The 27790-nt window shown below is 33.7% G+C and overlaps 2 long non-coding RNA genes across 2 annotated transcripts; both read left to right on the top strand.

Annotated features, from left to right (window-relative positions):
- Positions 1-3763: 3763 nt before the first annotated feature.
- Positions 3764-8705, top strand: LOC126976706 (uncharacterized). The gene is made up of 2 exons (XR_007731962.1): positions 3764-3900; positions 8571-8705. It is a non-coding gene; the product is annotated as an uncharacterized LOC126976706 (long non-coding RNA).
- Positions 8706-10013: 1308 nt separating this feature from the next.
- LOC126976705 (uncharacterized) lies at positions 10014-13834 on the top strand. The gene is made up of 3 exons (XR_007731961.1): positions 10014-10032; positions 10427-10561; positions 12569-13834. It is a non-coding gene; the product is annotated as an uncharacterized LOC126976705 (long non-coding RNA).
- Positions 13835-27790: the final 13956 nt, after the last annotated feature.

The following is a 27790-nucleotide window of genomic DNA, read 5'->3' as shown; positions in this document are numbered from 1 at the left end:
AAAATACTAAGGACGAGGTGGTAAGGGCCCGGGCTATAGCCTGTTCGCAAGAACGAATTAAAAAAAATGTACTCTGCGCTCCTGCCAAATCAAACATCATTTTAGGTTTCGAAACGCAGCGCATATGGTCGAACCATAAGAGAGACAAACTTATGCATAAAGGCATAAAAGGCATTTATTTTCTCAAAATTGATTCCTTTAGAATTCTTTTTGAAGTCATTTCTTATACTACTAGATACTACTACAAGTTTTATTGTTGAGCTGAATTGTAGCAAGACTCGGGTTTTGTATGTAAATGAAAATAAGTTTAAGTTATAGAAGTTTCGTTGGTTGTTTCATTTACTGGTACTTGAAGGTTAAAGTCCTAGCTATTTTAGGAGATTTAGTTCTGTTTAGAGGGCTGCACTTTATAATACTATAGGCTGTTGTTCCCTCTATTTATAACTAGTTGATTATAACGTTATTTTGCCACATAAATTATATATGTAAACCTTCCTTGAGCTCCAACGAATCTATTACAAAAGACTTCACTTACTACCTTACACCAAATATTACGAATTCAAAATATTTTTTTCTGACCAGGATTTCATAAGCATTTAAGAATTCTAAAATTATATTGAAACACTTTTAACTAAACTTTGTGAGGCAAACTCAAATAATATAATAATTAATTTTTCCACTATCCTGGTTGCAAATTTAAAAAGTGTCATACTAGATGAGGGTGGATCCCTTGTATGTAATATTTTTCTCCTTAGATAAAAAATGGTTTTAATTATAAATATAAGTAATATATCAATAAAGATTATTTGCCTTACGGCCGTTCCCAATATACTATCTACAGGTACAGATAAATTACTACCTTCTACTGTCAGTAGTTAGCTGTCAGTAATCTGAAGCTGTCCCAATATACTCGATAAGTCATTCGTATCGACTTATATTGGGACGCGTGAATTGCAATTTCCATACAAACTATACAACGATAGAATCGCTGGTAAGCTATACGTCGTCCCATTGACAGACAGCGTACGGATAAGGTGAGTTACCGTCGATAAGTTTATTGGGACAGAAAAGTCATCGATAGTTACGATTTTTATCTCAAGTAAGAGATAGACTGAATATTGAGAACGGCCGTTAGTAAGCGGATATACAGAAATTGATATTATTTTATATACTTATCAAAACGTAACCGATGCTCAACCCACTGGGAAGTCCGGCTAAGGAACATTATTACTAATACACGCGAGATACGATAATACATAAGAGATTAACCTGCTATAACCCCGATTAAATAAAACTCATACATAAATGTTATAAAGTAATGGAGTCACCAAAATTACCTTTGACAACAGTGATGAGCGCTAGAAATATACCAATCAACATTAGCACGGTGTAACACTGCATCTTGAGAATTTTCCACTTAACTGGTTCGGCTAATACTTATATACTACCGACGTGATGAAGTGTAGATAATTTTAAATTAAAGCGTCAATGTTTTGATTCGATTATATTTCGTAATCATATAAACAGTCGATTTATTAAGTAATAGTTTTAGATCGGTTAGGGTGTCCCAGACAGGCGTAGGTTGCGACACCTCTCGTCGCAAGCGGCTCTACGAATTTGAAGAAACTAGAAATAGTGTTCAATCATAAAAAAAAGGCATTTCTTTTCTCAAAATTGATTCCTTTAGAATTCTTTTTGATGTCATTTCTAATAACTACTAGATACTACTACCGCTTCGGAAACAAATGGCGCTCTGAGAGAGAATAAGCGGCGCAAGAAACTTTCCCAGCATTCTTTTTTTGCGCTCTTTTCAATAAAAATATACAATATTGTACAGTCATTTCTATCGCTATAAAATAATCACAATCTAGTCCCAGGCTGTCCGATCATTTAGATATTCAGCAGTGGAGTAATAGGATTTACGACAGAGCCATTTTTTTTTTATAAAACATTTAAATTTATTTATAGATAATGCCTGAACAGTGGCTGGGATTTTATTATAGAAGTGTATACATTTACCCTTAAAGCTATTATGTATCTTATATTAGTAATTATCATATTTGTGGCAGAGCATCGAGTCCATAAAAATGTCTGCGCTTAACACCCCGCGCTCATATATTGCCGCTTTTAGGATTTATTATTTAATATTTAAATAAAATTAATTGAAAATGAGTGTGTGGTGTTGCTCCAGAATAGCACCACCCCCTCTCCTCACGTGGGTGTCGTAAGAGGCGACTAAGGGATACAAACAACGGAGGATGGGCAGCAGCATTTTTGTTAAGAGCACACCATTTACTGCGATCGCCAACCCGCCTGACAAGCGTGACGATTATGGCAACAACCCCCCAAAAATTAAAATGGACCAAAGATCTGGTCAAGATCGCGTTGATACGTTGGATGAAGTCAACGCAGGACCGATCGTCGTGGAAATCTTTGGGGAGCCTTTGTCCAGCAATAGACGTCTTCTGACAGATGAAAAAAGAACCAATTCGAATTCTTCGCATCTTCAGTAGTAGTCCGGTAAATCTAGACCAAAACATATATATGCAAAAGTTGATATTACTATAGTTACAACTTTTCTATACAAACTTTACCCCCCTATTTTACCACCCGTAAAAGGGGATTTCCCAAAATGATTTAAATAGATTTTTATTATTAAATAAGATTGAAAATGACCTAAACAGATTTTTATAATTTATAATAGTTAATAACCTAAATGTCGATTTTCACGTCTCTAACTTCAAAAACATGGGACTTTCATACAACCTTCGATCCCCCCTTTCACCCTCTTAAGGGAAGAGTTTCTCAAATCCGTTTCGTAGCTGACACCTACGTCCTAGAAAGAACGTACCTTCCAAATTCCAAGTTTGTATGCTTTTTAGTTTCTGAGATTTCGTGATGAGTCAATTACCGGTGGAAATCTATATAAAAAAGAAGATCTATCTAAGAAAAAAAAAATATATATATACCTGCGAACGTTTTGGTAGTTTTTGATTGAATAATGTATAATATCACTACATATTACAGAACAAAGTCCTCTGCCGCGTCTGTCTGTCTGTCTGTAGTGTTTCTCGAGGAAGGTTTTACTATATAAATTCTTAAGTTTATGTATATATTTTTGAATATTTGAACGGAATTTGTTGGAGGTATCGGAAAAAATAAGCCGTCTGGAACTTTCAACGAAAACGCTATCTAACCCTTTGAGATATAACAAAATAATGCATGGTGGAATTGTGTATCTTAAATAGGTCTACAGAAAAGTGTGCGTAGGCATGAGGCAGCGATCGACTAGAGTGGAGTGCTGCGAGCAAATTACCAGTGGAAGACGCATCGTTTACAGAAAATGCCATGAGAAAAGAACCAGAGGATGGTAACGAAATAACCACAGCCGAATGGAGCGATTGGTTACTAAGGGACAAAATAACGACTACAGCGAAGTGCAACGAGTGAAAACTGGTTCATCACTCACTCCACTCCGCTTTAGCTATTGCGTTGTCATTCAGTTGTTCTTCACTCACAGCACTTTGCTGTAGTCGCTGCATCGTCCTCCATTGGTTTATTTGTCTCTCCTCTCCACTTGCTGATAGACATTGTTATCTAGGATAACATACTATATCCATTTTAATAAAAAACAGCGTCTTTCGTCTAAGCTAGTTATGTATATAATATAATCTGTGTGGAAATACTGGATACAATGGAAAACGAACCAAATTATCGAAGTAAATGTCGATATCGAATGAAACCTATTATTTCAATTAGTTATGGGAATCTAACACCGTATAAATAATAGTGAACTTACTGCCTTGTTGATAAACTGTGCTGAAGAGATTGCAATGAAGTTTTTTTACATTATTTTAATTATTGCGATAACTCTTGTTGCCAGCAATGTAGGTGCTATAGGTAAGACAAATTTTATATGTTAACTTATTTCATGACATTTATTTTATTCGTGTCTACGAGGGCGTTTTTTTTTGGCACGAGGAGAAGCCGAGGGTCTCAAAACACCCAAGTGATTCACAGTGTTTTGTACTCACTCCTACAAGAACAGTAATAATGATGCTTAAATTAAAATTTATAATATTTTATAAACAGAACTTAGATTGATATTTAAATTCAAATGTTTTTATTTAAAATAGGATGTAACATCACTTATTGAAAGTAAAAATCTACAACCCAGTCCAAAAAGAATCGGACCTGAGAAGAACGGGCGCAACAAACTCAGCGGGCTTTATTTTTTTATATACTAAAAGATAGTTACAATGTAAAATCGTACAATAAAATTTACTATGTAATAAGCTATTTGTGGTCGCTTAATTACCAATCAGTGGTATCATTAAGAAAGTCAAACAATTCTTTTGAATTTGGTAATACGTTTGTTTTGAACATTATGGGATCTTGTTAAAAACGAATATACAATGCCCCACAAAAGACTTACTAACTTGACTCAGCCGAGTAGTAGGGATTATATTCAAATTCAAATTCAAATATTTTTATTCTAAATAGGATTAAATATCACTTATTGAACGTCAAAAACTACCACCCATTCAAAAGAGACTGCCTCAGACCTGAGAAGAATGGGCGCAAGAAACTCAGCGGGATTCTTTAGGACCTAAGTTATAAATCGCGCGAATAGCCCTCTTCTGCAGCACAAAGATGGTATTAATATCGGCCGCACTGCCCCATAACAATATACCATAGGACATAATACTATGAAAATAACTAAAGTAAATATAAATCTCGCCGTATCTATGTCAGTTAACCGTCTAATTTTCTTAACCGCATATGCTGCAGAACTAAGCCTATTCGCCAATCCTTCAATATGGGGGCCCCACTACAATTTGGAATCATGAGTAATGCCCAGAAATACAGCAGATTCTACTGGTTTTACCACCTCTCCATTTAATAAAATTCTGTCCCAGGAGATCTCCTGCCATTCACATCAACCCTCTGAATCCTATTATTTAAATATGAGATCAGAAGATCGAGTGCAGATCCTCTAATACCATAGTGACATAGCTTCCTGACCAGCGTTGTATGTTGAACACAATCAAAAGCCTTAGATAAATCACAGAAGATACCAAGTGCATTCGGTGATTCCTATAAATTTATGTTTGTTCCTGGTGTTAACATTATGGTTAGGAAAGTTTCTAGCAAATTCACTTATGTGCCTATGTACATACATAACATTACCAAGAATATATTGAGAGGCAACAGTCAAGATGCCGATAGAACCGTGAAAAGTTGAAATTGATATGAGGGACAACACATTATAATCTAAAGGGCATTTATCTAACGAGTGCTTCTTATGATGATTCTAATAAGCCCAAATATAGCTAGAATACTTCATTATAATAAGGAGTTCTAATGCCCACTTTTCGGTCATTACTATATAATCAGTTCATTACTACAACTTATGATCCTTTGAAATTTAACGCTTAAGGCGAAGAGTAAGCAGAAAACACGCAAACATGGTATTTTTAGACAAGTTTTATGGTGAAAGTATAGCATTTCGAGCTATGAACACTACTTAATCCTGTTATACATATCCTTAAGTCTTATTTGTAGGCTGCTGATGCTTGCTGTTGGTTATAGTTAACACTGCCGAGCTTTTTTGAACTACCACTTTTCTTTGAATTTAAACAAGTTTTTTGGCATGGCGTGACGCATGTTTTGGTACTTCTCTCAGAAAAGTTATTCTTATAGCTTGTACTTTTTTGTGTAGGTTAATTTATTCAGATTTGTAGTGAATAACGAGGATTATAAACATATAAACTGTTTTCCACCCAAGAATTTTGAAAATATTGGCTTTGTTACATAGATGGTGGGCCGGCAGCCGTGAACTCATATCGCTCAAGGTCGCTGGCATTTAATGTCGCCTTAAGACTAGGTCTCCAGCAAACGGCCTTGAGTAATCGCGCGGAGCTAGGTTATACAAGATCGGCATAGTTTTAATTCGGAATTAGAAGCATTATTGATTTATTACATACAAAATACAAATTTCTTTACAAAACTATGTCATGTTAAATAGTATTGTTATACAATTAATAAATTTTCGTACAATTTGTATCTAGATTCAATTATTAGTATGGCTCCAACTATAAAATTTTGAGGTATTTTGATGATATTTTTTCGTTCTGTTTGTATAAAAATGAAATTTAATGGAATAAATTAATATTCTTCTCATATTCTGTAGATATAATAATTATTTCTTATAAAAATATAAGCTTTATATAAACGGTTGAGAAATGGTTTTAACTATGCGCTATTTTGGCGATTTCTTGGGATAGCAGTCTCTTGTCACCACACGCGAACCTACTGCTATTCTTTATAAACAATACCGGAACTATACTCCATAAAAAGTTCTGATAGTCATCAAAATATAGTCCTGTAAAAGTACAAATGCTTTTTTGTTTTAAAAAAAACAATAACGCTTATTACATGTATGTGAATAACTTTTGAGAAGATTCCTAAATTACTCTCACCACGGTACGTCAGGTTCGACCGTCGTTCGCCACGAACCAATATGTTTTTTTTAATGAAAATAAGCGACGAGACGTCTATATGGTGGAAATTGATACGCCCTGCCCATTACAATGCAGTGCCGCTCAGGATTCTTGAAAAACCCCAGAAATTCTGAGCCGCACTACAATTGCGCTCGTCACCTTGAGAAATAAGATGTTAAGTGTCATTTGCCCAGTAATTTCACTTACTACGGCGCCCTTCACATATATTGAAAATTATTATTGTCAGGAATTATTTCTTATTTGAAAAGTAGTAATAATAATCAAATGAACTAGGAGATTTTCAAAAATATATTACTTACTCAGTAATTTGAAACTGAAAGTGAAATTTTTTAAAGTCATTAAATTATAATGGTTAAAAATTGTTTCTATTGATTTTATTCTCACGGAAGTAACGCGTTACGTAACGAAGAGGCTGAGCGTCCCTTAAGAAGTTTTCACTTAAAAATAATATCTCATACATTGTCTGGACACCCCAAGTACTCAAAACATTACCTTTGTATTATAAAGAATACCTGTATTAAACAATTTATCTGTTTTCTTAAATTTCAAAGTATGATTTGTAACGCCTAGAAAATTTCACTAGCAATATTATATTACGAAAAATTGGCATCGAAGGAACATTCAAATTATAGACATAAGAAAATTGATTGAAGTAGGCGTTACTTTGCGGCAATCTATATATATTTGGCGAGTCAACATGTCCTGAGGATGTCTCGTGTAGAGGCGAAACACGTATCGAATTATTTAAAAGACAAATATTGGCGGAATTAACACTAAATAAAACTCAAAACATTTGGATATTTATACAGATAATTTTTCGGAATACGAAGAAAATCATCAAGACAACAAAATTATGATATTAATGATTTTTTTAGCTCTATTATATACACCAGCATTGTATCGAATCCACTGACCTCTACAATTTACCACTGGACTGGCGACCGTCAAAGTGATTTTCTGTCTTTTTGGTTTGATATTCGCCATTTTGGTGCTTTTTTTATGAAACTAAGGGACAAGACGAGCTGGACGTTCAGTTGATGGTAATTGATGCGCCCTGCCCATTACAATGCAGTGCCGCTCAGGATTCTTGAAAAACCCCAAAAATTATGTGCGGCTCTACAACTGCGCCTTAAGACATAATATGTTAAGCCTCATTTGCCCAGTAATTTCACTAGCTACCGCGCCCTTCAGACTGAAACACAGCTGTTGGCCATATAGCGATAGTCTGTGGTAACTAAAACTAGTGATGAATCAGCTAAATAAACATCTTTACACGGTGGGAAACTATTTACAGAAAAAAATGTGTACTTTATAACGTTGATTCCTGAAGTATAAATAACACGGAAACTGAACGAAATTAATTCAAAAATTCTTCAGAGTACTGTACGCCTCACTCGCAGCCATTTGTATTATACGTCAAAATTAGTTCTCTGGACAAATAGGCACAAAAAATTTGCTGTTAAACATATGGCTGAGTAGATATAATTTTGGTGTTAGTGGCATCAAACTTGAGAACCAGTGGTAGGCGCGTTTGCACAGGATGCCGGCTAGAATATGGGTACCATAACAGCACCTTTTTCTGCCGTTAAGTGTTAGCATTATTGTGTTAGCATTATTGTGTATCGGTCTGAAAGTCGTAGCTAGTGATATTGGCTGGGCAAATGAGACTTAACAGCGCAATTGTATTGTTGGGTCTTTCAAGAATCCTGAGCGGCACTGCATTGTAATGGGCTGGACGTATTAAATACAATCAGCTGAAAGTCCTGCTAGTCTCTTCCCTTATTATCATAAAAAACGACATGCTCAACGGATAAATGCTTAATAAGTTATTGAAATCGTCAGAAATCAGCGTCTAATCTCTCATTGAAACTATTGTCTGGAGTACTACAAACATGAGGTGGAACGCGCGTTGTACTTTCTGGACTCTAATTTTGATAGGTTTTCTTTATTTTGTCTTAATTCTTTTGAGAAGTACCTCCATATTACAGTGGTACTATATCAGTATCTTGTTTTAATTGTTAACCTGATTTTTGTTTCGATTTACAGATTATTACTGCGAGCAGGCTAGGGACTGTATCACTCCATGTTACGCATCCTGTCGAACCGTGTCTAGTACGCTTTGCTATAAAAACACATGCTACTGTGGGTAGTATAAGAAAAAAAATATATGGTTGTAATTATCAGCTATTGTTGTTTTATTATTGCCTTAAGTCCTTCATGTTTCTTGTCAGACCTCTAAAAACTCCAATGTAATTTGAAGAAAGGTAGAATTCCATTAAAAACAAGATAAGTGAGGATCAATTTAATCAAATTTGGAAAGCATTTCAATCGCTTTGTATAAATTTTAATAAAAAACTTTTATTAAAATTGTATTTGATAGTCAAGTGGGTACAGACGATGAGACAAGCTAGATTGAAATATAGTTAGGATGACAACAGTAGGTACTCGTACATCCTAATAAAATTAAATAAAATTAGAATTATGGAATCATTTTATTAGACCTGTAATTAAATTATAGTACCAATAGGTCCCTTCCATTTTGTTATTTTTTTTTGACATCAATTAGTTTCACTAGAATATTATAATGTTCTTAAAATATAAATAACTGCTACTGCTCTTTATAAAATTATTAAAATAATTTGAATTAAAACTAAAATAAATATTAGGTAAGAGTTTAAAATATTACTTGCATTTTGTATATATGCATGTATATTGTATATATTGGAACACTAGCTGATATGTTTACACTAGTAAATGCCGACCATATCGTGGGTAACTGACTACGTGGTAAATGACTACTTAAACACGACAAATTATGATGAAACAGAAAATATTTTAGCCCCAATCTAACTATAATTCAAATACACAGAGATACATATTATAGGTTTATATAATACTAGTGGACCCAACAGACGTTGTCCTGTACATACGTCTTAAATTTGAAAAATCGGTCCAACCGTTAGGAGGAGTTCACTAACATACACATGAGCAGGAGCATTAAATTTTATGGATGGAATTGAGAATCTAAACCAATCTCAAATTCACTGAAACAAACAAAAAAATCATCAAAATCGGTCCAGCCGCTTAGGAGGTAGTTTAATTGTGTATCTAAACCATTCTCGAATCCACTTGAAGACACACACCGATCTATAATTCACTGGAACACACAAAAATATCATCAAAATCGGCTGTACTATTGCAACTATACTACATATTCGTAGAAGTATACGTATTTGATTTTGATAAAACACACTGACGTACAATTAACACTTAGAATCACAACCACGCTCTCTAAGATTGTCTAAAGCAAAACTCTGGTTACGCCTCTATTAGGCAGAGTTTTCGTTCACTTGTGTTTTGACCGCGCTTTGAATACAACGCCACGCAAGTGTTCCGTGGAAAACTGTCCAAATAACAGCATAATATTATACAAACTTAAAAAGGATGAAGAGTGGTATTTATAATGAGCGTATAAAATAGATTTTGAACGTGATTGCGACGAATTAAGGTATTAATTTGAATGAATGTTATCTGTATTAGTTAATGTTTTCGTACATATTATACAACGCCGTTCGGACATTTTTTGACGACCTATTAATAAGCGTCTGGGAGTCTAGTTGTTTATGGTATGACAATGATTAAAACGTCACAATATAATGGAAAAGAAATGAATACAGCAATGATTTTAAACAAACAATATGATGATGGCAAGTTTCCACATCAAACATTTCTATGTCGAATCACAATTGTTAGTATTTGCGTGTAAATCAAACCATTGCAAATGCGGGAGCGTTAAATTAAATTATTGAACATGAAATTAGCAAGCAAATTAACAAATACAGATAAGTAATACAATGAAAGCTGCGTTGATATAAAACGTGTTGTTGGGTTAATTGGTGCAGTTAAAATGCGAGCGCTAGTAATATTGATTGTGGTGGCGGCTGCTGCAGCTGAAGATGGGGAGGAATTGTCTCCAGACTACCATAGGACATCACCTGTGACTGCCAGCTCTGAGCCTAGGAGGGACCCTCCTGAAGGTATACTTATATCAATAAGAATTTTCGTGTAAAGACGTTTGACCACTGGGCTCCTTTGCACAGCATTTCGGCTAGCTTGTGGGTACCACAAAGGTGCCTTTTTCTGCCGTGAAGTCAGTAATTATTTTGTTTCGGTCTAAAGGGCACCGTAGCTAGTGAAATTACTGGGCAAATGAGGCTTAACAACTTATGTCTCAAGGTGACGCGCGCAATTGGAATGCCGCTCAGAATTTTTGGGTGTTTCAAGAATCCTGCGCGGCATGCATTATAATGGCGTATCAATTACCATCAGCTGAACGTCGTGCTCATCTCATCCCTTATTTTCATATAACAAAATGGATAGTCCACTCACACAAAAGTTTCTATCCAGCCTTATTACTTTAATACAACCAGAAAACTGCTTGACATTATAATAAGATTAGTATCTTGCATGGAGGCAGAGATTGAGTAGACATTTGATAAGTTCAAAGAAAAATAAACTCTTATAGAATCTCGTTGTTTTCTCTGTGTACGTAATCAAATTCCTTTTTTTAATAACACGTGGAATAAAAATACCAGTCAAATATTTGTCGGAATTGAGTATGAAGGGTTCTGAAACGTCGGACAAGTTTTGTACTAAGTACTTCCATTTGCATTGTAGAATTCGCCATTTTACTTTAAATTCCCTTTTTATATTGAAAATAGTGATACATACATAAAATGTCTGCTTGCGGGTTATTAATAGTAGAACCCAGATGAATGGAACGATGGGAGGAAAGACAGCAGATCTCAGTCTCAAAATAGTCTTGTTGGTTGCTCTTCATATACGTAACCTAAACAATCTAGTTTCTAAGATAACCACCAACCAACAATGAAATGAAGCTCTGTAGCTCTGAAGGTCGATTTATACAATATACGATCATTTTTATATATTGACAGCTTATTTTTATAACTTTTTATGTAATATTTGATATTTAAAACGTTTTTAACTTTGAACACAATTCATATCAATTTTACTATTAATATTCACTATGCATATTGCAGCCATTGTAAAATACTCTAATTTGTATAAAGAGTGATCGTTGAGTTTCTTGTATGTTCTTCTCACGAACTGTATGTACACTTTCCGTACATAATATGGTAGAAAAGAGCAAAACGCTCACTTGGTGGGACGTGGTGATGCAACTGCCCATGGACATCCTCAGCACCAGGTGTCAAGTGATGCGCTGCCGGCCTTAAAGTTGTGATTACTCTCTATGGACATTCTTATGACTGTGCATGACAAGAAATTTCTCGCAAAATGTCAATCGTAAGCATGATCAAATTTCGCATGATGACGTAATGTCCGGTGGTGGAACTCGGCTGCTATAAAGTAAAAGTGCTGATAATACATACACAAATAAAACTGAATAATAAAATTTTATAAACAATGTGGGACTCGAACCCGCTACCTTTTGCCGTCCGTGAAGCTACAAGAGTTCAACAAAGTATACAAGATTTTATCAACGATACGTCACTCGAACGGTCGGCTCAGTTGGTAAAAGCGCTCGCACGGAATGCGAGAGGTCGCGGTAACTCCCGCATCGTTCATAAAATTTTGTTTTCAGTATTATTTGTATAATAAAGTTCCAGCCACTGTTCAGGCATTGTCTATAAATATATTTAAATGTTTTATTAAAAAATGGCTCTGTCGTAAATCCTACTACTCCACAGCTGAAAATCTAAGTGATCGGACAGCCTGGGACTAGATTATGATTTTTTATAGCAATAGCAATAGCAATGACATTGTATATTTTTATTAAAAAGAGCGCAAAAATAATGCTGGGAGAGTTTCTTGCGCCGCTTCTTCTCTCTCAGAGTGTCATTTGTTTCCAAAGCGATAGTAGTATTTAGTATATAAGAATTACATCAAAAAGAATTCTAAAGGAATCAATTTTGAGAAAATAAACGCCTTTTAAATCTCAGAAGTGAGGGTTCACTTTAAAACAAAACAAACTGTTCTGATATTACATATTTTCTCTTCTCCAGGTCCAGGTCGTGATAACTGGAGCTGTAAGGTCCACTATGATTGCAAGCACTACAAAGGGTTCTGCTTGAGGTCCGAGTACGCCTTCTGCGTCGAGAAAGCCTGCAAGTGCCTCCCCAGAAACACCCACAGTACTCACCATCCCTACCACCATGTTAGACATAAAAACGTTATTTATTTATAATGTATTCATGTATATACTAATTCTATTTGATCCAACTTCCGCTAAAATATACACGGTAGTATTTGAGATGGGCGGTGATGGTCAAGTCGGAAACTACGAAATTTAGAGGAAATTCGTGAAAGGAGTCATGCACTCGATTTATAAGAAACAAATAACTGCATATTTAGTTTTTCAAAATTTCTTAAACTTTTAACGGAAATCCATCCGAACGTTTTTTCAAAAAAATTACATTCTGTATTATCGGACCAATGGACTCTTATCTTCAATCATATCAAATCAATATTTGCAGAGATATATATTACCAAAACTTTACAAATTGTTCTTCATATCTCACTTTTACCTAACTAATCAGGTGCTCAAAATGGTTTCTGTTCACTCCAATGCATAAGTATATACGCCTCTCTAAAGATCTTACTGCATTGGATACCATGACAGGCTTTATCGGCGATAGAATATCAACAAAAACCGTAAGATTTCTAACAAAAAGTTTGAATCAAACGTGAGTTTTCTTCCGTGTAAAAATAATAAAACAGAAAATTTGGTACTCGCTTCGCTTTAATTTTTAGTTACCTTTACCTTTACAAAGATTGATCCTTATCAGGAACAGCGTCTATTGGTGGTAAAATCATTCGGGTCCGTCAAAAGTTCAAGAAATTAAAAAAAACTAAATATGCAGTTATTGTTTTTTTTATAAATCGAGGGCATGACTCCTTTCATGACTTTTCTCTAAGTTCGTAGTTTCCGACTTGGCCATCACCGCCCTTCTCAAAAAACCACCCTGTATACAGTAGATTAACCAAGTGATATTAAAATTTATATTAACCGTTATATTGGCAATAACATATAACTAGTAGCAAAGAGTTTAAATAATATCTTAGCTATAAATTATTTATTTATTTATTTAGATTCATTATTTATTAAGATTAGAGTATGAATATATTGTACTAAATGATGGTGTAAATAATGATGTTTTGATTCGAAAACACTAATCATATTGAAAAGTATAATATGTAATGTTGTATTATTTATTTGTATATTTTTAATTGTTATATGTATCTCATGTATTAAAAAAAGAATAATTAACTGTTAATACACGTATTTTAATTTGGTTCATTAATATTCTCTCAAACAGGTTTGATTCATTAATTTACATGTCGGTAAAGGATTTTTTTATTTAGAGAATAGGTGAATATTTCAAGGTAGAGTACTAATACACTTCTTTGCATTCCTTGTATATAAACTATAATTGATACTTTATTATAAATCAGAGCAGTTATATATTCTTTGCACGAATATAATATACCGAATGATATAAATAGTACTTTTCCAATCTTGTTCTGTATGTTAGAAAAGTTTATATGCGCATATTTATAGGCGTGGCTGATGAAGATATGTCGATAGTAGAGATAAAAATCAAATTTAAATAAGAATAGACATAGGCTTTTTTTTGGCTTCCAAGAATCTATGTTAGATTGACTGTTCTAACTTAAATCTCCTTAGAAATCAATAACAGCGTTTTCAGGATAGATATCCTGAATATATAGATATATATATAATCATGAAATCATGAAAACATTATAATATATAGATATATATCTATAATGTTTTCATGATTCCAACATAGATAAATAGGGCATAAAATAAAATCACTAAACTAAACTGGAAGCGTTAACGAGAAAAATACTATTTTTATCAAATAAATATAAATCCCCAAGACTCAGAAGTTTGAAATTTCCTGCTAAGAGTGTATGAATCTCTGGACCTAGAATATGAATACGAAATAAAGGGAAGGTTATGTATAAATGCCTCAAGCTTATGAAGAGCTTGGCTCTAGCTTTTTCATTCCGGTAAACTCTGACACCCGGTATACTTCAGATCGGCGTGATTTCTCCCTGGCGCAGTGTTCTGTCAAGGCGTAGTATTTTACGTGTATTAATAGATTGCTTATAACTTGGATGATTTGAGTGAATGTATCTGAAAGCTATTGAAACAATCTATAAGACCATGTAAAATAAGCCATCTTGTAAACAAAATAAGGCTCAGTACTTGGTGAGGGAATAGTGTGCCATATGGCACTCTCAGTTTTGGTGTATCTAAAAAATCTAGTGCCTTGGGGCACGGCAGTTTTTGGATGGTTAAAATAGTGGACGCGAGTAGGTATCAACTGGGATTTTGTTACCTTGTTGCATGGGGATTAATAGGACTGAGATCTAGAAGAATTTGTAAACCGTTACGCTGACGTGGCCAGTTATGCTATTTTAACTCTTGTAGGGAAAGGGTCGCAGTAGCTACTAAACCAAATAACATAAGTACGCTTTTCCATTCTAAAGTCTTAATAGAGTACATTATATAACAGAAACAACAAAGACCAGACGAAATCGAAATATTCGCAATTAGCTAAATATTTAAAATCATGAACCACTTATAGAACTAATTTGCGAGAATAAGTGTACAACAGTCTCAAACTTAAAGACTTGAACTGCCATCAAAAATGTGAAATTATGTGAAATGTTAAAACATTTAGGTAAATTTCAAACATTTACAACATAAATCACTGGAATGAATATTCGATTTAACAATCAGGTTGAATCAATTATTCCTCAGTGATTTTTCAATGTGGCAATTCCAATCGGAAACCTCGGTGATCTGAGCACAGTTCAACGCTCACAAACAAACAACCGCGTGATTTCATCGCTACAGCCGCAAACTGCAAAAATATCAATTTTAATACAATATTTATTTTGTCTTTACTTTAAGGCTATTATTAATGATTTGAACAGTTAATTTTACATGACAAATGCTTTATTCATCTGTTATTAAAGTAGCCAAGATTCTTAACATATTTTTATAAAATGAAATGAAATAAATAGAATTTAAAAATAATTAATGCAAGAAACATTGTACTTAAGGCGCGGTCATACCTCAATATCCACAAAAATTGGTTTCTTAGAGAGTCGATTACAACGTAACGCAATTAAAATATTCCTATGCAAAAAATATATTTCAAAACGAAGGACTTAAAGAAAATTTTTAACCGAATTGATTGTTTATATATAATTTGAAATGTCCAATAAAAAATTGTAAGTTGCTTCCCAAAAATAAACTTTGGAGTTTAAAATCTCTGAATTTTCAGCGATAACAACGTTCTTTTTTTAAAGAATTTAATAGAATTAGTATTTTTCTAAAATGTTTTGAATAAACAAAAGAAAACCATTAAAATAAATGCCCATTTGCAGCTTAGCCTCATGATCAACACAAATATTGTACTATTGGTTGTAGCGTTTACAATCCAAGTCACTTCGCGCCTTAAGATGTTAACATAATATTATTGATAATCCAATATGTTTAGTCAATTGACATGCAAAATCTATATATATAAAAATGAATTGCTGTTCGTTAGTCTCGCTAAAACTCGAGAACGGCTGGACCGATTTGGCTAATTTTGGTCTTGAATTAATTGTGGAAGTCCAGGGAAGGTTTAAAAAGTGAATAAATGGTGAAAACTGCTGCTGAATTAAATAAAAACAACAAGTTTGTTTTTCCTTTGATGTGTTCATGCATAATTTCTATGAGAGAATTTATTGACGCACGGTTTGACAGTTTTGCTGTGAAACAATTTCATTACGACAGCAGGGTGCATTTTTTACGAAGTAATTTTTGATGTTATTATATATTATTGACAAATTCATATAAAAACATTATTTTATTTATTATATATATAGAACAACGTCTGTCAGAAATATAACAGCTGTTTCCCGATGACATATATTTTGCACACCCGCCTAGATAATTATAAAATAACTATATAACCTAAATATTATATAGTCTGAGAGTCGGTCGTCATCTATTTTTATACCCCAAAAATTTTAATTACTAATTTTCTTATTACTTTATATGGCAATACAACGTTTGCTGTGTCAACTAGTTTGTAATAATATTGCATTATAATGTTGATTGCAATGTAGAGATCATCATTACAGCCTGGCTCACAAATAGGATCAAATTAACAGAATCGCCGGTGTATCGAATCGCATCAGTTTCAGAGGTACTAGTACCGTCAGCGCACCAATTTATTTGCAAGCCGATTAAATAATCTCGCTATAGGCGTCACAGTCTAACTGTAACAAATTGGCATTAATATGTGGTTGATGGTCGAGCAAACTAAAAGTGTTTGCTTAGATTAAACTTAGAAATTTACAAAGATTAACGTTTTAACAGATAATCAAATTTTAATTCTCATCTAGGATCATAAATTATCAGAAAAGTTATACGGTATTACTCTAGTAGTCTATTGAAACGATACGGTCTTGTTACGAGCAAATACTCGTTACATTCTCACTGAATTTAATCTTTTTTATATTTTTTTTATGAAAATAAAGGACGAGACGCGCAGGACGTTCAGCTCAGACGTTCAGCTCAGCCGCTCAGGATTCTTGAAAAACCCAAAAATTCTGAGCTGTACTACAATTGCGTTCGTCACCTTGAGACTTAAGATGTTAAGTCTCATTTGCCCAGTAATTTCACTAGCTACGGCGCCCTTCAGACCGAAACACAATAATGTTTACATATTACTGCTTCACGGCAGAAATAGGCGCCGTTGTGGAACCCATAATCTAGCCGGCTTCCTGTGCAAAGGAGCCTGGTCTAAAATGTAGTTAGTGTTAAATGTAGATGAATAGACATTGTCTCTATCTGAGAAGTCATTTAAGTAAAAACTTATAATATTTTTAATTTATATTGCTTTGTGAATTTCTTAAGTCTAAAGCCTGATGCGAAAGTAAACTGGCCAATTAAAATAAGATTTCTTAATATTTTGGGCTGGGATGATAACCTGCCAACATACTCTTTCTTCCGTCCGACTCTCTGAAAATATTATTTTCGTATATTGAAAGTGTTATTTTATGATTCAAACTTAATATTCTGTATTTCAGCGAACCCAGTGGGAAAGTTTTTGGCTCCAGGCAATGAATCCAACACTGATTGATAAATACGCCAACCCACAGTCACCACTACCAGGAACCTGTTTTAAATAACTGTTCAATTTCATTGCTGCAAGTTTAAGATTTTTCCGACGTTGAGTAAAAACAAATTTACTCACGAACAAGCAAACTTATTTTACAATGAAATATAAGATAAAGGGACAAATTACATATTTTTATATTTTTTTATTTTAATTTGTTGTTACTGTTATTATTACTCTGTGGCTTATGACACCGATCAACATCGTATCAGACTGATTGCATTTGTGTTCATTCCCACCTAATTATTGTATACATGTGCTGCACCAATATATTTTGTCAATAGGTCGCTTTATTACGTTTTAATTACTTTGTACGGTTATTTGTTACAATAGAACGTTTGATATTATGCGCAGTTTTTTATTATCCTCACCTTTATCCACACTAACATAATAGATAAAAAAAAGAAAAGAAAATATGTGTTTATTAAGTGATAACATTCAACTGATAACAAAACCCTGCAAAACTGTTCTGACAGTTTGACTGCAGGAACGAGTATCTTTAAATAAAGATATTTTCACATTTTTATATACTTTACTTAATACTTTAAATACTAGAACTTACAATTGTTATGGAAGCGTGCTTAGTATTTTTTTAACTTAGTTTTAAACCTAGATTTATTTGGCTCGAGGCGGATGTCCATAGGCAAACTATTGAGTAAATACAGTACATCTAAATACAACAGACTTAAAAACTAAAAAAATTATCGTAAACAAAATTACGGAATAATATTTTCTATACGTCTCAAAGTGGTCCCAACTCAGCATGTTTGCTGGTTTGAAAACCAGCGCTGGTCTTTCGTTGAGCCATTTGATAACGTTGCCTTAACGATAATATAAAATCTGAAACTATTCAAAAACCAAAAAAGAACAGTGAAATAATTAAACTATTAAAAATAAATGTTATGTTAAACACCGCAGTGTATCTGTGACAATGAGTGGTCTAGTAAATTACATAGATTAATAGAAGGGGTTATTCTTTAGAACTAATAAAGCGATTTCAATAAAATCTATTAGAAATAGAATGGAAAGCGATTCCCTACAGATACTGTCTATATCTACACCTAAATATAAAACCTTATTGGTTTATAAGAAAATTATAAATTTTAACACTTACAAATCAAGTCATTGTAAGAAACCGCTTAATAGTAGCATTAGCATTAGCAAGACATAAAAAAATATCATTCATAAACGCTAGATTTAAATAAAGGTCTTAGAAAAGGAATGAGTGTTAAAATGAGAAACATATATAGTTAATCGTATTTGCTAAGCATTTTGCGCAGGGGCCAAATATTCTTAACAAGATGAAGATATTTATTTAATTTAAATTTATATATTCAAAACCTTTTTTTTTTTTTTTTCATGAACACGATTTTATTAATCTATATTAATATAAAATAGTATTATTATTTACTAATTATGTGTAAAATAACAGAACCGCTAGGACCTGTAGTAGTTTCTTGTCATTGAATAGAATTGAAACAAAAAAAAATGGTAAACTAATATAGTTCAGTCAGTCTTATTATAATTATGTATGCATATATTCAAGGATGAATAGTCAATGAAATAATATACGTAACTTTAGTTAGTAAAAAAAGTTATTGTTAATTAGCAACTGTCTCAAGAGTTATTGAGAACAGTAAATCTACACACACAAATCACATAATAGTCTTATGTGAGCATTTTATAAGTGACTAGCTGACCCGACAGACTTTATTGTGTACTTAATAAATAAAATACTGTTTTTTTATGAATTTGGCAATAATATTTCATAGCATCAAGAATTATTTCATAAAATATGCTCCCTGTTGTTATAATAAAATTGTTTCACAGCAGAACTGTCAAACCGTACGTGAAAAAATTGTTTCATAGAAAATATGCCCATAAAAAATTGGAAATAAAAATAATGATGGGTCCCAAATGGAAATGAAAACGGTCCTATCTCTCAAGTTGGACTAAACTGCACTCCATCAAGTAATCCATTAAAATCCGTTCATTAGTTTAGGAGTTCACCGGAAAGAAACATCAGGGCACTGGATTTATATATGCAAAGATTATAAAGAGAAGGTACGTTGTGAGTTGAAAGAAAAGACTTATTTATATCTTGTAATCGAAGAGCTCAGTTTATATAATGGGTTCATCTGTCTGTCTGTCATAACAGGCTGCCGATCTCGATTAAAAAGAGATGCATCTTCCACAACGGTGTTTAAGACACAACTTCGACAGTGGCTTCTCAAACATACATTTTAATCAGTGCAGGAGTTTTACAAGATTCCAGTTATTCCACTAGGTAATACGTCTAGCATTATACTACAAAAGAACAATTAAATTATATTGTTTATGAGTTAGGTACTTCTCTACCTATCAAAAATGATAGTTAGATTTATTAATATATTTTGGATTGTATCAATGATGCTATTAATAAATTATTTGATTTGTAAACCTAGAAAGAAATCGTTTAATAAAATCGACGAACAATGGCAGCTAGAAGTAAATGCTGAAGTTAATTTAAAGGCAAGTTAACCGAGAACGGCTCGATCGAAACGCGGGCATCTCTTAAACGCTTCGTCTCATATCGAGCTGTGAGTGGTTTCACATGTAACCTTAGCCCCGGGAGGCTTATGGCTTTTTACACTTTTTATGTCCTCCTCCTGTAGGTGCCTCACGCAACATTATATTGCTTTCTACGACTGAAGGATTTACCCGACTAACTTTATCGAGGTAATCATTTCTGATTGCTTGCGGAGGTAGGGGTCACTCTTATGTAGTTCTCCTCGCTACATTGTCGATTGTATATCTTTATAGTAACAAACGAATATCTTAATCTGATATCTTTAAGCGAGTAATTCTTGTATATCTGAATCTCTGTAACGACTCCAACGATTTTCATAAAATTTAGTATAAAGGGGATTTCGGGGGCGATAAATCGATCTAGCTAGATTTCAATTAAAAAAAAAAATAGTTTTATTCGTGTTTTAATGAGAAGCAGCTACGATAAAATATAGATACAAAGGTAAATTTCGCCACTATATACATGACTATAATAGCTCAAATGTGAAAATGTGTGATCCGGAAAGCTAAAGACTCCGGATCGAATCTAGATGTCCTATTTTTTTTTGTTCAAGTTTTGTACATTCTTAAAAATCCGAGCAAGGCTCGGTTGTCCGGATATTATATATAATTCCAGCGTCCTGATGTTTGTTTCCAGTGAACTCCGTGATAATAATGAACGGATTTTAATGGGGATTACTGATATATTACGACCCATAATTATTTTTATTTCCAATATTTGTTTTGTATGGACATATTTTCTATGAGAGAATTTATTGACACAATTTAATTATAACCACAGTGAGCAATTTTACGAAATAATTCTTGATGTTATTAAATAGTATTTTATTTATTAGGCACAGAACAACGTCTGTCGGCCCTGTTAGTTATGATATATAATTCGTTATATTCATTATTACAAGAAAATTAAACATGTGTTGAACAAGTTTAAATAAGTTCTATTGCAAATCTCTGTCTTTCTGTTGTTTAGCGTACAACAATCTAACTATCTTTAGACATTGCTTATTTTTAAACACGAGTCGAGGCTTGTCTAAGGTGTGTCTAACGGGTAGATCTTAGTCTGAGGAAGATTTAGATTATTATATGATGACAGATATATGACAATTGACAAAAATTGCGTTCTATTCCTTTAATTGTTTAACGTTTAAAAACGTTTTAGTTAAACAGAAGCTAATCACTGTTTTGTGATAGAAAATGATAAAGTCCATTTTAGACGTCGTTATTGTTAGATCACTGAGGTTGTTGTAGTTATAGTTTCAAATTTATCACATTCATTATTAAATTACATAGCAGACGGTAATCACTGGTTCGCTCTGCACTGTTTCCTAGTGAACCATCCAGAGGAATTAATGCATTAAAGGTGCCTCATTGCTTACTTGTAAGATATACATTGTACAAATAATATAAGGCATCAGGAAGCAATATTTTTAATTATAATTAATAATGAATAAATTGAATGACATATTAATAATGTTATTACAGTATTTTTTTTTTTTTTTTAATGAAAATAAGGGACAAGACGAGCAGGACGTTCAGCTTATGGTAATTGATATGCCCTGCCTATTACAATGCAGTGCCGATCAGGATCTTGAGACATAAGATGTTAAGTCTCATTTGCCCAGTAATTTTACTAGCTACGGCGCTCTACAAATCCGAAACACAGTAATGTTCACACATTACTGCTTCACGGCAGAAATAGGCGCCGTTGTAGTACCCATAATCTAGCCGGCATCTTGTGCAAAGGAACTTCCCTGGTGACTTGGATACTAAAGATCCTAAGGTGACTTGAACGTAATAGTATCTGATTACTGAATGTGTGGAACTTTTGTTAACGGTTTTTCGACTACTGGAAATACTCCCGAGCTGACCATGAAATATGCAGTTCACACTACACGCCATCGACAATTATTCAGAACGATTAATTAATAACATCAAAAGAATTCAATTAAAAAATATATTTATCATTCAACAAATCTCTGATATTAGTGCGATAAAAAGCATTTATTTTCTCAAAATTGATTTCTTTAGAATTCTTTTTGATGCCATTTCTAATATACTAGATACTACTACCGCTTCGGAAACAAATGGCGCTCTGAGCGCAAGAAACTCTCCCAGTATTCTTTTTTTGCGCTCTTTTTAATAAAATATACAATATTGTACTGTCACTGCTATTGCTATAAAATAAACATAATTTAGTCTCAGGCTTTTGATCACTTACTTAGTATTCAGTTGGTAGTTACTCACTTAGATATTCAGCTGTGGAGTAATAGGATTTACAACAGAGCTATTTTATAATAAAACATTTCAATTTATTTATAGGAAATGCCTAAATAGTTGCTGGGACTTTATTATAAAAGTGTATACATTTACCTTTAAAGCTTTTATGTATCTTATGAAGACTACTATAATTAGTTAGATTTAATAATTATTCGTTTTGATGTTTTTATTTAAATGATTTATGGAATAATTTGATTTTATGATGTTTAAATTCATATGAAAAACATAAAGGTATACTTAATCAAACCAATCCGAAAACATCAAAGGAATGCCTCAGTGACAAAATTGTAATAAAACTAATTTATAGAGCAACATTACTTATGGCTAACGATCTATATTGTAAGATGTGTCGTAAATATTTCATTGACCGATCTGTTTAACAAATTTCAAAAAAGATGTCTGTCTCAACTCTAAAGTATACAAATTATAATGGAGATGTTTTCGTTTCGAGTGATGAATTATGTTCAAATTTCTGGTCAATTCCTACTTGTAGGCTTTAAAAATAATAGGTCGGAAAGACAAAAATAAAAAGGGTTATGTGTAATTTACCAGACGGAGGCGTCTTTGCAACGGATGCCGGCTAGATTATGAGTACCACAACGGCGCCTATTTCTGCCGTGAAGCACGTAGCAGTAAGAATTACTGAGTTTCAGTCGGAAGGGCGCCGTAGCTAGTGAAATTGCTGGGCAAATGACACTTGACATCTTATGCCTCAAGGTGACGAGCGCAGTTGTAGTGGCACTCAGAATTTTTGGGTTTTTCAATAATCTTGAGCAGTGCGTATTAATTACCATCAGCTGAACATCTTGCTCGTCTCGCTCGTCCGCTATAAATGGAAACGTGAGTAAAATCAAAGATATGCTTTATTTACCTCACCCCTTTATAACCGAGGTTTCCAAAATATATAATAATTTTACCATGAATTGTAAGTAGTAGGTTTCGCTGGTATTCATGGATCCAAATCCATTTGGATAATTATGGATTTCCGCAAAGTAACGCCTATTTCAATAAAGGTATTCATGGAATTCAGGAAGACTTGGGTGATATAGATATTGTTGAATATATTAGACTTGGATATTTCTGTTTCAAATTTTGGTTGTTGTTTTTAGAAATTATGTAAACAACTTTTACTTTTTCGCTTTATAATTGCCAACTTTTAAAGTATTAAAATGAATGTAGTATGCTATCTTTTTGAGATGAACATACGACCTCCCAGACTTTTCTGTTGACCTATATAAGATATACATACCACCACATATTTATATTGTTAGTTAACAAAGGGTTTAGACAGTTGGTCGCTTCATTGTGTGTCTTCTACCGCATTTATCACGGGGAGTGTTCCGAAGAGCTGTTTAACCTGATTCCTGCCGCCGAATTCCACCTTCGCATGACACGCCACATGTTAGGATATCATCCCCACCATCTGGATGTGTGGCGGTCCTCCACAGTGCGGTTTTCAAGGAGCTTTCTTCCTCGTACTACGAAGCTGTGGAATGAGCTTTCTTGTGCGGTGTTTCCGGGACGATACGACATGGGTACCTTCAAAAAAAGCTCGTACACCTTCCTTAAAGGCCGGCAACGCTCTTGTGATTCCTCTGGTGTTGCAAGAGAATGTGGTCGGCGGTGATCACTTAACACCAGGTGACCCGTACTCTCGTTTGTCCTCCTATTCCATACAAAAAAAGACAGAGTTTTCGTTAAAAGCTCCCAGATTGCTTATTTTTTTCCGACACCTCCAGCAAATATCTTTTATGTAAACAAAAACAGTATGAAAATCGTTGCAGTAGTTTTTTGAATTTATCGCGAACAGATTGATAGATAGACGATAGGAGGACGTTGTTTTATGTAGTGATATTTTCATCTTTTATTTTGTGAGTATTGCATAATAATGTGTAGATTTATTAAAGTAGGCGTTCCTTTTTGGAAATCCACAATTATACAATTAATGATTTAAGTTTTCTTTAGTGTTAATTCCGCCAATATTTGTTTTATTTTATTTTTTTATTTTTAATCATTACTTAAATCATTTATATATATATATGTAGATGAAAATTATATTTTGTTATTTGGTTGGGTTCTCGCTTAATGGCTGTTCCCAATATATTATCTACAGATAGAGTACGATAGATAGATAGTATATAGTAGATAAATTAGATTCTTCTACTGTCAATAATTATCTGTCAATAATCTGAAGCTATCCCAATATACCCGATAAGTCATTCTTATCGCCTTATGGGACGCGTGAATTGCAATTTCCATACAATCTTCTATCGCTGGCAAGCATACACACATCCACCCATTGACAGATAGCGTGTACGGATAAGGTGAGTTACCGTCGATAATTTTATTGGGACAGAAAAGTCAACCATAGTTACGGTTTTTTATCTCAAGTAACAACCGGATATAGACAGAATATTGCGAACGGCCGTAAGTGATACTGCTTGTGGCAGCGACGTGGGACGGAATCTTCCCATCCCTAAAATATGGTCGGCCATGCGTCATGCTTGTGAACGCGCGGGCGCTACGTTACTACTACTATTTTACTCGTGTAAAGTAGGATATAAAGTCACTTATTGAAGTTAAAAAAAAAAAACAAAACAAAAATTGAAATAAATGGTATCCATTTACAAAAATGCAAAAGTATTTGTACATATGTACTGGAATGTTAAGTGAATTAGAATTAAGTAGAAATTAATACCTACTAAATAGAAATACGCCACCTGTAAGCTAGAAGATAGAGTTACATTCAGTCCCCGCCAAAATCAACAAGGAAGCTCATATTTCCTTTCATTAGTTTACCTAGAAATACTAAACAGTAAGTGATGAATCTGGTACATAAGTGTTTGGATTTAAATCAGAGCCCAAGTCAAACAAATATTTTTATTCAAGTAGGTTCTAAAAACAGTTATGAATTGATTTGTCAAGGTGGTTTTGCAGAATTTTCATGAAACTATTAGGCATAATTTAACGTCGCAGACGACGAAACGAGGTTTGTACAGACTAAAAATGGTGCGAGCGATTTGCTTCAGTGCCATAAAGTTCGATGAATGCTAGAAGAAGAAGTGAATGGAATTTCGAGTGAAGAAGTGAGAATTGAGTGAGAAGGAATTTCGGCGATTAAAGAATTTAGCTCACAAAGAACATGGTCTGCACCCAGTTAAATTGCCTAGGCATTACACAGATTGCCGGTAACATACCTATATTACATCTATTTAGTTTGTGGTGCTGCATCGAATATACTAGTCATGGCAGTGTAAATCCAATTTTTTTATTGTTGTAATACTTCTAAGGGAAAGTTTTATTGATTATGACCTAAAATAGGTTACTTTAAATGTTATATTTACATTATTAATTCACAGTATATCTTCAATAAATTTATTGAAGTAGGCGTTACTTTGCGGAAATCCATAATTATCCAAATGTTTTGAGTTTTCATTATTAATTGTCTTCAAACAATTCGACACGTGTTTCGTCTCTAGACGAGGCATCCTCAGGATATATTAACATGCCAAACTCTGGCACGAGACTGAATTAAATGAGCCAGAAACCGCTGTTTTTTATAAATATCTTCCTCGTGTAGAAGCGAAACATGTGCCGAATTGCTTGAAGACAAGTACTGGCGGAATTAACACTAAAGAAAACTCAATACATTTGGATATGTATCTTCAGTGTCAATCCGCTAACTTCCACAACATACCTTCGACACCAGCTGTTCCGCCTAAACAATCGTCTTCGGGAACTGGTTGGTGAAACGCTGAAACCAGAGATTGAAACGTAGTAAAATCAACATAAAGATCATCATTTATAACATATGGACGTCCGCCAAATGCTAATCCTATTAATTTTCTTAAATTAAGTTGATTTTGTATAGTCTTATATACGTCATCCAAATGCATGAGTATTAGTGTGTTTAAGGCTAGGGTTACTATGGATGCGAGTTCTGACGAAAATTTGTTCTGACGAGTACGTCCGAAATCCTCGTTAGAACAAGGCGTTTACACTGTGCGCGTTTTCTGTTATTCTGATAGTCAGTTCGTTTCTGCCGTCCAGCGACGATGGACGAATTTGATGAATTTGATTTTCTTATATTCATTTCTTTCAATTTCTCGAATGAGACTAGAGACACCTTGAAAAATTATTTTGTTAGTACAGCAGGTGAAATTCCGTTTCAATACAACGTACTGTAATAATCTATAGCTATAGAAGTCATGTTCTTGATAGATAAAACGTAAACATTAATTCTAATTGCTCATGTACCTAATTAATGTAAATTTTGGCTCTCATATCCCACAAACACCTGTTCTCGTACACGAGACTGATTAATTTATCGTTATTCATGGTGGAAACCAAAACACTCGAAATTCGCAGACGCAGGTCGTGCGAAAAAATCAAACTCGGTTCAACGCTCGAGTGGTTCTGACGACGTCGTGCATGTTCTGACGCGTTCGTCGTTGCCAGTGTAAACACTGTCATTGGATACCAGGCGTTTGTTTCTTCTGACGAATCCGTCAGAATTCGTCAGAACAAATTTTCGTCAGAACTCGCATCCATAGTAACCCTAGCCTAATACTTAAATTATGACTGCATGACGACTATTGGCAGCAAACAATCGATTATTAATGTCTATCTAAATATTAGTGGTGTGCTAAACAAGATTGAAATATCGATATCGTCTCAGCGCAATGCGTTAACCTGTTGAATTAATAGTCGATTACTCTTCATTAGGCCAGCTTAAATCGGATTCGCACTAATAGTAACTAATAGTGATGTTATTGCTGGCTTAGCGCATGTCATTGTACAAATTAGTCAAACTATTAGTGATGCGTTTGTAGTCACTATCTTACTAAGCAGGTGTAGCAATCGATTAAATTTTATTTTCGCAACTCCTTCGTAACTGCAGTTAAATATAATCATAAATATATTATTAATGGTGGGGATATATATGCAAAAATTATACAAATCTTCTTTTTCGTAGAAAATAAGATTTTGTGTGACTTATAGCAAAAAAGAAAAGCAACGTAGGTAGTAAAAATATATGGTTTCTACCTAGGATACTTAAAATAATATAAACAATTTGTCATGTAATTAAAGTGATAATCCTAACTTCTGGGAATAATGCAGAAATAAAATATGAAAAACAAAATTTTATGAACTCGAACCCACGACTTCTGGCGT

This window comes from Leptidea sinapis, chromosome 42, assembly GCF_905404315.1.
Source record: "Leptidea sinapis chromosome 42, ilLepSina1.1, whole genome shotgun sequence".
In the NCBI taxonomy this organism is placed as follows: Eukaryota; Metazoa; Arthropoda; class Insecta; order Lepidoptera; family Pieridae; genus Leptidea; species Leptidea sinapis.
Note: the sequence above shows the minus strand (reverse complement) of the source record. Positions and strands in the feature narration are given on the sequence as shown.